Source organism: Amphiprion ocellaris, chromosome 21 (assembly GCF_022539595.1).
Source record: "Amphiprion ocellaris isolate individual 3 ecotype Okinawa chromosome 21, ASM2253959v1, whole genome shotgun sequence".
Lineage (NCBI taxonomy): Eukaryota > Metazoa > Chordata > Actinopteri > Pomacentridae > Amphiprion > Amphiprion ocellaris.
The window spans coordinates 966,623-977,706 of record NC_072786.1 but is presented as its reverse complement, the minus strand read 5'-3'; the positions used below and the strand labels follow the sequence as shown (position 1 = coordinate 977,706).

The 11,084-nt window shown below is 36.0% G+C and overlaps 1 long non-coding RNA gene across 1 annotated transcript; it reads left to right on the top strand.

Moving 5' to 3' along the window:
* The first annotated feature begins 1,235 nt into the window (after positions 1 to 1,235).
* Positions 1,236 to 6,274, top strand: LOC129347909 (uncharacterized). The gene is made up of 3 exons (XR_008600249.1): positions 1,236 to 1,684; positions 2,813 to 2,961; positions 6,198 to 6,274. It is a non-coding gene; the product is annotated as an uncharacterized LOC129347909 (long non-coding RNA).
* Positions 6,275 to 11,084: the final 4,810 nt, after the last annotated feature.

Below are 11,084 nucleotides of genomic sequence, written 5' to 3'. Positions count from 1 at the left end.
AAATACTGAGTAAAAAGCGTTTGGAAAAGGCAAACTACAACAAAGTATAATTGAATTTGCATAGTTATTAATTCAGCATAAACAGACTAATATTTTAGAATAGGGGGCTGTCATTTCAGACAGAAATGATTCAAATAAAATACCCAGTGCGTGTTCCAAAATTGTGACATATTAAATCAGATTCATGAGATGTTGCCTTTCTCATATAAATCAAAATCTTCATTTAAAGCCTAATGTAACAGCATGAGTAGTTTCATTTTTTATCATTCAACATCATCTAGTACCAGAATATATCATTTTATACTGTTTTATTGATGCCTTAACATGCAAGCAGCACTTCCATTGCCTATATTTCTGTATTTTACATTTGAGTTTTTAAAATAATTGACATCAGTTTGTAGAACTGTTTTCATTTTGACGTGAAAGCAGTCTTTTGTTGTTGTAAAATCTTGTGAAATGCCCAATTGAAAAAACAATGACTCAAGGTTGAAAAAACAATAAAAAGGGGAAACCTACATATCAAGGTTGAACACTTTTTATAGCATCGTAAATGTTGCAACAACTTTAAATACTGCTTTGAAGTCTTTGTTATAGCCAGGACCAAGAAACACAAGCATGCCACTCCAGTTAAAGCCTCTTTATACTGGCCTTTAGCAGGTTTTAGGATAGATTATTAATATTTTACAGATTACTTCTAAGGCATGACTTTGAAATCAGAAGATATGAAGTTGGCTGAGTCAATTATGTGTTTCAGGCTTCTTACAGCTTACTTTCAACTGATTTTATTTATTTTTTTATTGTTGTTTAAGCCGTCTTTCAAAAAAAATAGTTGGTTGTTGGCCTATTGTTTTCATACACCATGTTGTATTTAATCTGTATTTTAAAGTTAAATTAAGCTGCGATTTCAGGACTTGTCTTGTTTTATTGTGCTGCACTGTGAAGCACTTTGTAACTTGTAAAAATATCCTATAAATAAAGATAATTTTTTATTAAATTATATACATGGCTCACAGGTCCGTGTATGGATCTGGTAATTTGATTTTCCGTTCTGAAACGGGTATTGAAAAACAAAAAACGAATGGTTATTTGATTTTCGTTTTAAAATACAAAAATTAAAATTGAAATACAAGGCGTTTTTCCTTTTCATGATCAAAAAGGGATAAGTAGTACTACTGATTATCTAATTCTTTGATTTTAATTTTATATTTAGAATAACAAAAAAGTAAAATCAGTAAGAGACAGAAACGAAAAAAGCTCCGTTTTTCATTTTCTGAGACCGGAAGTGGTCATCAGCAAGTGTGGAGCCAAACAGAGTACGGTGCATAGACTGGATATAATTTTTTTTTCGTTAGTTTTCATGGTCAAAATGAGAGATCAGGTGGCCGATCTTAAAATAAATCAATATTGATTTTTTTATAGAGCGTTAAAGTTTTGCGAAGCCAGGGGGCGGGACTACTTGACTGACAGGCTGGTCTGGAATGATTGACAGGTCCTATGGAGGAGGCAGCAGAGACTCTGCTCTCCTCGTTTGGATTAATTCTGATATAATAACTGTTGGTTTATTTATCGGTGGAGCAGCAGAACATTTTCCACAGACAGTTTTCCTGCCCGTTGGCTTGTTTTAACCAGTTTTCTGCCTTCGGCTGATTCTACCAGCAGACACTGAAAGGACTCTGATAGTTCGGTAAGTTAATGTTTATTTTCGTATCGGTGCCGCTTTTAATGCACTTTATATGCAGCTGTAGTGTCAGATATAATGTGTGCCATGCACTCCAGATGTTGGTGGAGTTTATTTCTGTGTGTGTTGACCAGAGAAGAAAGTTAGCATCCAGTAAATATTAGCTTTAATGTTAGCGATGCTAACCGAGCTAGCTGCTCAGTCCTGATTAGCAGCTAAATGTAGCATCAAGCTAACGCTGTTTGTGTTGTTTCCTGTCAGCAGCTGAAGTGTGTTGTGTTCCTGTAATGTGGTTCATTAAGTTCATAAAACTGTGGCTGGTTGACGTTAATGTAACGTTCAGGAAACTTAAATGTGATTAAAACAGTAACGTTAATGTTCTAGTTTTCAGTAATCAGCTTTAATTTGACACTAAAACAGACTGATAGTTTTAAATGACATCAGTTTCATGAATTTGTTGAAAATTGTCTCATTTGTTGTTGTGATGTTACTGCTGATTCATTAAAAGCAGATGATCCGTGTTGAAGATACGTTTAGTTTTAGTATCAGAAGTACAAGAAGGAAAATGGAAGTTTAGTTCTTCTACATCAAAGATTTCAGGAATAAAATAACTAAATGAGTCTTTATGCCTCAAACTTTATTTTACAATAATGAAATAATTAAATAATCACATATAATAAAAATATAAATAGCAGAGAAAACCTGAGAGAATAATTTCCTGAAAAGTCTGTGAAGGAAAAGCAGCTTTTTATCCTGAAAGATCAGAATCAGCTCCAACATCTGCATCTGACAGCATCAAGTCAACCAGAAAGAAAAGAAAAAAAAAAGACTTCTTTCTGATCACATCTGTTCTGCTGCTCACAGGCTGCTGCTGCTCACATTCTTCACATTTATTGTCCACTTTTAAAAGTTCAGCAGACAGGTGCTCTGCTTTGGAGTGTGACGATGTCGTCGGTGATGTGGAGAGTGAAGTTTCTGTTTCATCCACAGCATGCTTTAGAGTCGGACTTGATGTTTGAAATACTGACCCACAGCTCAGATTTAACTGTCTGTAGTTCCGTTTTGATGGATGTTAAACTTTCACTCAAAGCCGCCAAGAGCTGGGTCTTTAAAATAACCGCCGTCTCGTTACAGAGTGAAAGTAGCAGTTCCTCCTGAAGGTCAGAGATTGCAGCATCTGAGGGCCTCTTCAAAAGAAGACGTAGTTGATGAAGGCGTTCTGGAGCAGGACCAGAAAGACCACGACCAAGCAGCCTTGAGATCTTAGACAGCGTCTCCCTGAGGTGGGTGTCAACGGTGTTCATGGTCAGGTCTGTGGTAATCCTGTCAAAAAACAAAACAGAAAAAAATTTAGATTATAAATCAACATGTAACCAAAGCACTCTGTGTATAATGCCATAGTATAGGATGTAGTTCAGAAAATGTGAAAGTATAGTATACTTTACTCAAGAATAACATAGTATGGCCTGTAGTTCATAGTATAGCATGTCAGCAAAAAAAACGCCATAGATTATTATGTGGTTCAAAAAGCCAAAATGATAGGATGTTGCCTAAAATTGTCATGTATGATATGTGGTTCAAAAATGTCATAGTGCAGTATGTTGTCAAAATAGTATGTTATTCAACAAAACATCAGAGTATATGTCGTCTAAAAAATGCCCTAGAATAATATTTCATTGTACAAGTAAAAGTATACTAATTTTTAAAACTGTTCAAATTCTTATATATTGCTAAAAAACAAAAAAAAACTCAAACAAAAAAACGTCATAGTAATATGTCAATTTAAAAAGCCTATAGTATGGAGTGTCACCCAACAAACGTCTAAACGTCATAGGATAGCATGTCGCTCTAAAAACATCATAGTATGGCCTTTGGTCCAAAAAAAGGTCATAGTATAAGCATGTCACCCAAAAAAACGTCATCGTATAGCATGTTGTCCAAAAAACATCATGGTATAGCCTGTCGCTCTAAAAACATAGTATATCTTTTGGTCCAAAAAATGTCATACCATAGTATGTCGTCCAAAAATATCATGCTATAGCATGTCGCTCTAAAAACGTTATAGTATAGCATTCGCTCAAAAAATGTCATTGTATAGCATGTCGCTCTAAAAATGTCATTGTATAGCCTTTGGTCCAAAAAACGTCACAGCATAGCATGTCGTCCAAAAAACATCATAGTATAGCATGTTGTCCAAAACACGTCAGAGTATTGCCTTTGGTCTAAAAACGTCATAGTATTGCCTTTGGTCTAAAAACACATATATAGCCTTTGGTCTAAAAACATCATAGTATAGCCTTTGGTCCAAAAAAACTTCATAGTATAGCATGTGGCTCAAAAAACGTCATAGTGTAGCATGTCGCTCTAAAAACGTCATAGTATACCATGTCGCTCTAAAAAGGTCAGAGTATAGCATGTCGCTCTAAAAATGTCATAGTATAGCCTTTGGTCCAAAAAAACTTCATAGTATAGCATGTGGCTCAAAAAACGTCATAGTATACCATGTCGCTCTAAAAACGTCAGAGTATAGCATGTCGCTCTAACAACGTCATAGTATAGCATATCGCTCTAAGAATGTCATAGTATAGCATGTCACTCTAAAAACGTCATCGTATAGCATGTTGCTCTGAAAACGTCATTGTATAGCCTTTGGTCCAAAAAATGTCATAGTGTAGCATGTCGCTCTAAAAACGTCATAGTATAGCCTTTGGTCCAAAAAACATCATAGTGTAGCATGTCGCTCTAAAAACTTCATAGTATAGCATATCGCTCTAAAAAAAATTCATAGTATGGCATGTCGCTCTAAAAACGTCATAGCATAGCATGTCGCTCTGAAAACGTCATACTATAACATGTCGATCTAAATACGTCATAGTATAGCATGTCGCTCTAAAAACGTCATAGTATAGTATGTCACTCTAAAATCACCAAAGTATAGCATGTCGCTCTAAAAACGTCATAGTATAGCATGTCGCTCTAAAAACGTCATAGTATAGCATGTCGCTCTAAAATCGTCATAGTATAGCATGTCACTCGAAAACGTCGTAGTATACCCTTTGGTCCAAAAAACGTAATCGTATAGCATGTCGCTCAAAAAACGTCATAATATAGCATGTCGCTCTAAAAACTTCATAGTATAGCATATCGCTCTAAAAACTTCATAGTATAGCATGTCGCTCTAAAAACGTCATAGCATAGCATGTCGCTCTGAAAACGTCATACTATAACATGTCGATCTAAAAACATCATAGTATAGCATGTCGCTCTAAAAACGTCATAGTATAGCATGTCGTCCAAAAAACGTCATAGTATAGCATGTCGCTCTAAACACGTCATAATATAGCATGTCGCTCTAAAAATATCATAGTATAGCCTTTGCTCCAAAAAACCTCATAGTATTGCATGTCGCTCTAAAAACGTCATAGTATAGCCTTTGGTCCAACAACCATCATACTTTAGCATGTCGCTCTAAAAACGTAATAGTATAGCATGTCGCTCTAAAAATGTCATAGTATAGCCTTTGCTCAAAAAACCTCATAGTATAGCTTGTCGCCAAAAAAAGGTCATAGTATAGCCTTTGGTCCAAAAAAACGTCATAGTATAGCATGTCGCTCGAAAAACGTCATAGTATAGCATGTCGCCCAAAAAACTTCATAGTGTAGCATATGGCTCAAAAAACGTCATAGTGTAGCATGTCGCTCTAAAAATGTCATAGTATAGCATGTTGTCCAAAAAACGTCAACGTATAGCATGTCGCTCAAAAAACGTCATTGTATAGTATGTCGTCCAAAAAACGTCATAGTATAGCATGTCGCTCTAAACACGTCATAGTATAGCATGTCGCTCTAAAAATATCATAGTATAGCCTTTGCTCCAAAAAACCTCATAGTATTGCATGTCGCTCTAAAAACGTCATAGTATAGCCTTTGGTCCAACAACCATCATACTTTAGCATGTCGCTCTAAAAACGTCATAGTATAGCATGTCGCTCTAAAAATGTCATAGTATAGCATGTTGTGCAAAAAACGTCAACGTATAGCATGTCGCTCAAAAAACGTCATTGTATAGTATGTCGTCCAAAAAACGTCATAGTATAGCATGTCGCTCTAAACACGTCATAGAATAGCATGTCGCTCTAAAAATGTCATAGTATATATGTCGCCCTTAAAAACGTCATAGTATAGTATGTGGCTCAAAAAACGCAACACAAAAACAGTCCAAACGCTGGTTTCCAGAGGGTTAGACGAGAATTTATTTGAAAGAGTAAGTTTACAACAACACAACATGTGAGGGGGTTAAAAACAAATGGGTGTTAGTAAAATAAAAATAAATAAACAGAACTAAAAGTGAACTTCATGTTGACATTGATGGGCATTCCAACCAGGAACAAAGTAAAAGATAATCAATACGAAAAAAAACTCTTCCTGTTCACCTCTTAAAACCCAAAAACACACCGCAGTAGCACCCTAAACTAAAACTACCAATGGGTTCCCTGTTTTCCTTTCTGAACAATTCAAAGGTCCCTCTCTATCTCCCCACACATCCACCAACCACTGGAACACATCTCCAAAGTTCTGCTGGCCAGCTCAGCTTCCCCTCAGAAGAAGTGCGCCACCTGCCAGATGAAGGAGCCTTTTGAGAGGCAGCTGGCATCGTGATTGGACTGTACTTTGGTCTGTTCCAATCCAGCTTCAGCTCCAGAGACGGCAGGCGGGACGAGTCAACGGAGGCCGGTGGACGAAGGCATGCAGCTGAGTACAATCCAGAAAACAACAGAGGAGGGAGTGCAGCAGCCCAGAGCCAGAACAACAGAGTAGCATCGTATGTCTCTTAGAAAACATCATAGTATAGCCTTTGGTATGAAAAAACGCCATCATATACATCGTATATTGTACAAATAACAAGTCAAAGGAAAGAGACATACATTGTAGAATTGTAGTAATTGTGGGCTGACTGATTTACTGATTATCAGTATTTTATTTTTTACTGATTTACGGTAATAAATACATTTAAAAATGTGCTACTTTGGCTCTGAACCTTTATCTACCTGTGGTCGCTCTGTCTTCTGGAGTGATTTGATTGGTTATACGTCACGAATAAAACTCCTTTAACTTAACATCTGTAAACAAAACAAAAACGTATCAACAAAGTTTTCTGTTAGAGTTTGTGTTCTTCTAAGTTTAACTCCAAGATTTTAAATACTTTCATTTACTGCAAATGAATATCTACTCCAAATGTCTCACTAATAATCATTATCAGCCTTAAAAACCCACAAAACACCCCTCTATACTCGACCACACTTAGTACAGTCCGGTTCCCCCTTCTATAAATCTGCTTGGAATCTTCCACTTCCTGTTTGTCAAAGTGGCCTTCTACCTGGACAGGTTTTGTTGGAGCTCATGCAACAAACATTTTGGGTAACTGCACTTTAATATGGATGGATGACACTGAATTAGAGTCTGTTTTAATGAGACTGAGTTAAGATGTGTAGCTCTGTCATTAAATAGAAATTATTTCTCAGAATTCACAGAGAAAAGTCTGAAATGTTTGCTAGGTTAGCGTCCCACATGTTCTTTGGCTCAGCTAAAGCTAACTCTCTCCAACTTCTGGATCTCTTGAGTTGCTTGTTGTTAAAATATCTTGCTAGAGGTGCTGAAGCTCAGAAAGTCTGAGATGTTTGTTCAAAATAAGCTCATTCTCAAGTCTTATCTGAACTGTCCTCTTTTGTTTGAACTTTCCCTAAACTTAGGAGTTAATGACAGAGCAGCACATCCAGACTCAGTCTCATTTATGTAGAGATTAAACTTCAGTGTCATTCATTGATGTTAAAGTGCAGTTTTTCAAATGTTTGTTGCACATGCTCCCGACCAAACCAGTCCAGGTGGAAGACGATGTGAAGAGAAAGCTCCAGAGGATGAATATCACACATTTACGTTGGAAATAAATGTCCTTTAATTAGACATTGTCATGCAAAAGTTGGATTTCCCTTTAATGATGTTCAAATCTTTGTTGAGTGTTTTGTTGATGTTGGTTTCTAAATGTTTTTTGACACTCGGCCCCAAAGATTAAAACCTTCTACGGCTCACAAGCTGCAACAATTCACACATTATCAACTATCTTTCTGACTAAACTAAGATAAAAAGTGAAAAACTGCCTGATTCCTGCATCATGAATGTAAATCTTTTTGGTTTTTATGACAGTAAACTGAATATATTTGGGTTTGACATTTTATAAACCAAAACAAGAAATGAATTACTGGAGAAAACAATCAACAGATTAATGGACAAAGAAAATGTGTTTTCCAACATATATGGCTGAATTACTCCAACATTACAAGATACATACAATTTGAATTCAATTTTATTTATATAACGCCAATTACAGGTCAAATTGTCTCAAGATGCTTTATTTTTATATTTTTTGTCATATTTAAAATATGACAAAGTAAGAAATTTAAACCTCTTGACTAATCCAATTTATTATTTGGTTTTTAAGAGACTAATTGACAACTAAAATAACTTTCTCCACTAAAACTAATAAACATGAGGTCAAATAGAAGGAACAGTTTTAAATACTGCAGTCCCACGATGACAAGAATAAAGTTTGTCAACAAAAACTAAATCTGCTGGTGGATTCCATTAAAGTCCTAATAAATGATAATAAAGTGTGATACTAAAGGTTTGTGGTGCTAAAAATGTCAAAGTAAAGATATCAAGTTGAACATCTGGATGGAGGTTGATAAAAGTTGACCTCCCTTCATTTCTCTGGAGCGACTCCATGGATTTTATGGATGGTGGTTAAAGACCTGCTCTTCTAGTGGTCTTCCTTCTAGTCGCTGTAAAAAGTCAGTCCATCCTGGCCGACTTCAACACCTCTTCATGACAACTTGTTCTGCCTCCGACCTGGTGGAAACTCCAGAAACTCGGGAAAACCTGTGGAGACTCGAAGAACTCGTGGAGACTCGAAGAACTCGGGGGGGGGGGGGGGGTGGGGGGGGGGGGGGGGGGGGGGGGGGGGTTGTGGGGGGAGGCCGCCACCCACCTCCCCGCCTACTCTCCGCCCTGACTCCACCCAGACTCCGCCTTGGCTCCACCCATGTGGTCACTTCAGGAACTACGATGCCAAAGGGACGACGAATTTATTTCTTTTTATCTGATCTGTAGCTCAGTGAGTTAAGGATTTGCCTATGGAGCTGCAGGTCGCTGGTTCAAGACCAGACCTTCTTAAATTTTCTCAAAATCCTGACAAAGACAAAGAAAGAAAATGCAGTGGGGTCTTGAACCTGCGACCTTCCACTTGGTAGTCCTCTTCTTATCCCCTGAGCTACTCGCTCAGATACTAATTCTTCTTTTTTTTGCGCATTTATCATCTATTTTTTGTCGTTTTCGAGTTTTTTTTTAACTCGAGTCTCGACTCGACCGTTTTTCTCAGGAGGTTGGACTTCAGCCTTTGTGCTGGAGGGTGGAACCCTCAGTTCCAAGACTTTCCAAAGCCTCCACACCTCCCGAGTCCTCAGGACCTGAGCTTTCACACAGTCTGAGGGCTGAAATTTTCTAAGTCCCACAGTAGTTCTCTGTTAGTTTGAACCTTCAGACAGAGGACTGAATCTTCTAAGTTCCTGAGTAGTTCTCTGTTAGTTTGAACCTTCAGACAGTCTGAGGACTGAAATTTAAAAGTTTCTCAGTACTTCTCTGTTAGTTTGAACTTTCTGGTTAACAGAAGCCTTAAAACTTGTGACCATGAGTCTTGATTTCACATTTAGACCATCCATCTGAGTTCTTCTCAGACCTTCACCTGTGGGTTTTTTAGAAATCCTCAACAAACTTTGATTCTCTTCACTGAACAGTAAAGTTTGTGGAGATCAGAAGGTAACATTAGTTTGATCAATGCCTTCAACTACTAGTAGACTTTATCTGGAAAGCAGTTTTCTGAAATGAGTTCTTAGTAAATCTGTCCACAATCAAACCAAGAACATAGAAAGAGGAAATGTTTGAAGAAACAACTTGATGTTTTCATTTCAGACTAGAAAACACTTTAAGACTTTATCTGTTTTTGCTCTTTTTCATTGATTTATTGTCTCTTCTGTTTAATTTTATCTTCTAAAGTCTAACTGGTGTCTTTTCAAATGTTTTGTCCTTAGTTTGATTCTTCTTAAATGTTTAGTTTTGCTCTTTTCTCACCTTTTATTCTTTTCTAATGTCTGATTTGATTTCCAAATGTTTTGTCTCTTTAATGTTTAATTGTTGTTTTTTCAAATGTTTTATCAGCTTGTTTGAAAAATTTCCTTTTTTTTCCTAATGCTAAATTTTTTGATTAAATCTTTAACTTTTTCATTTTAAATGTTTTACCACCTTTTAATGTTTAATTTTCTGATGAAACATTTAATTTTTTAATTAAATGTTTTGTCTTTTTAAAGGTTTAATAGTCTAATTAAATGTTTTGTATTTTTTAAAGTTTGTTATTCTTCTTGTTTAATTGTACTTTTTAAATATTTACTTATCTAAAATATTTCATCTTTAATGTTTAATATTTTTGTTTAAAAAACTTTGTTTAATTTCAGAATTACATGTTTTGTATCTTCTATTTAATTATCTCACTAAATATTTTGTCTGTTGAATATAATTTAATTGTATTTAATGTCTAATTTCCTTTTTAAAAGTTTTATTGTATTAAATGCTTTTTCCTTTGATTTGTTTTTTTTAAATGTAGTTTATTTCTTTAATCTTTTTTTCTGTCAGGATTTTAACCCCAACCTTAAAAATGAAACAAACCCTTAAATCACAATGAAAATACTTCTGTTGTCACAATCATGAGTTAGTCAATTATTCAGTTTATCAATTCAACTTTATTTGTTTAGCACCTTTCACACAGATGACAAAACTAAACAAGCAAAGAGAAAAAACTGCTAAAACTATGATTAAAACTCAAAAACATTTTTAAAATAAGATTTAACATGGTAATAAAATGTGTTGTGTCCAGGGGATGGAGGGAGTTTATTCAAGTCTTCTTGGGCTCACATGGGAAATCATTTAATATATAAACTTGATATTCAGTCTAAGGAAACTGGAAACTGCAGAGCAACAGAAGAAGCAACAATATCTCCTGTTTTCTCCTTTAATGAGTCGACTCTTCTTGTGCTTTCAGACCAAAGAACTACAGACTCTTCACAACCTGCTCAAACTCTTGGTACAGGACCTCACCACACGGGTCAAGAAGGTTTCTGTCTCATTTCTACTCTGAAGCTCACCTTCTCCTGCTCAAACTGCTGACAAATGTTTCTGCTGCTCTAAAGTCTGGTCTCCAGAACTTCCTAAAAACTCTCAAAGTCTCTTCTGCTGCAGGTTGCTTTGTAGAACTGTTCCAGAAAACCTCACTAAACCACATGGAGGAGCCTCAAGATAGTCGT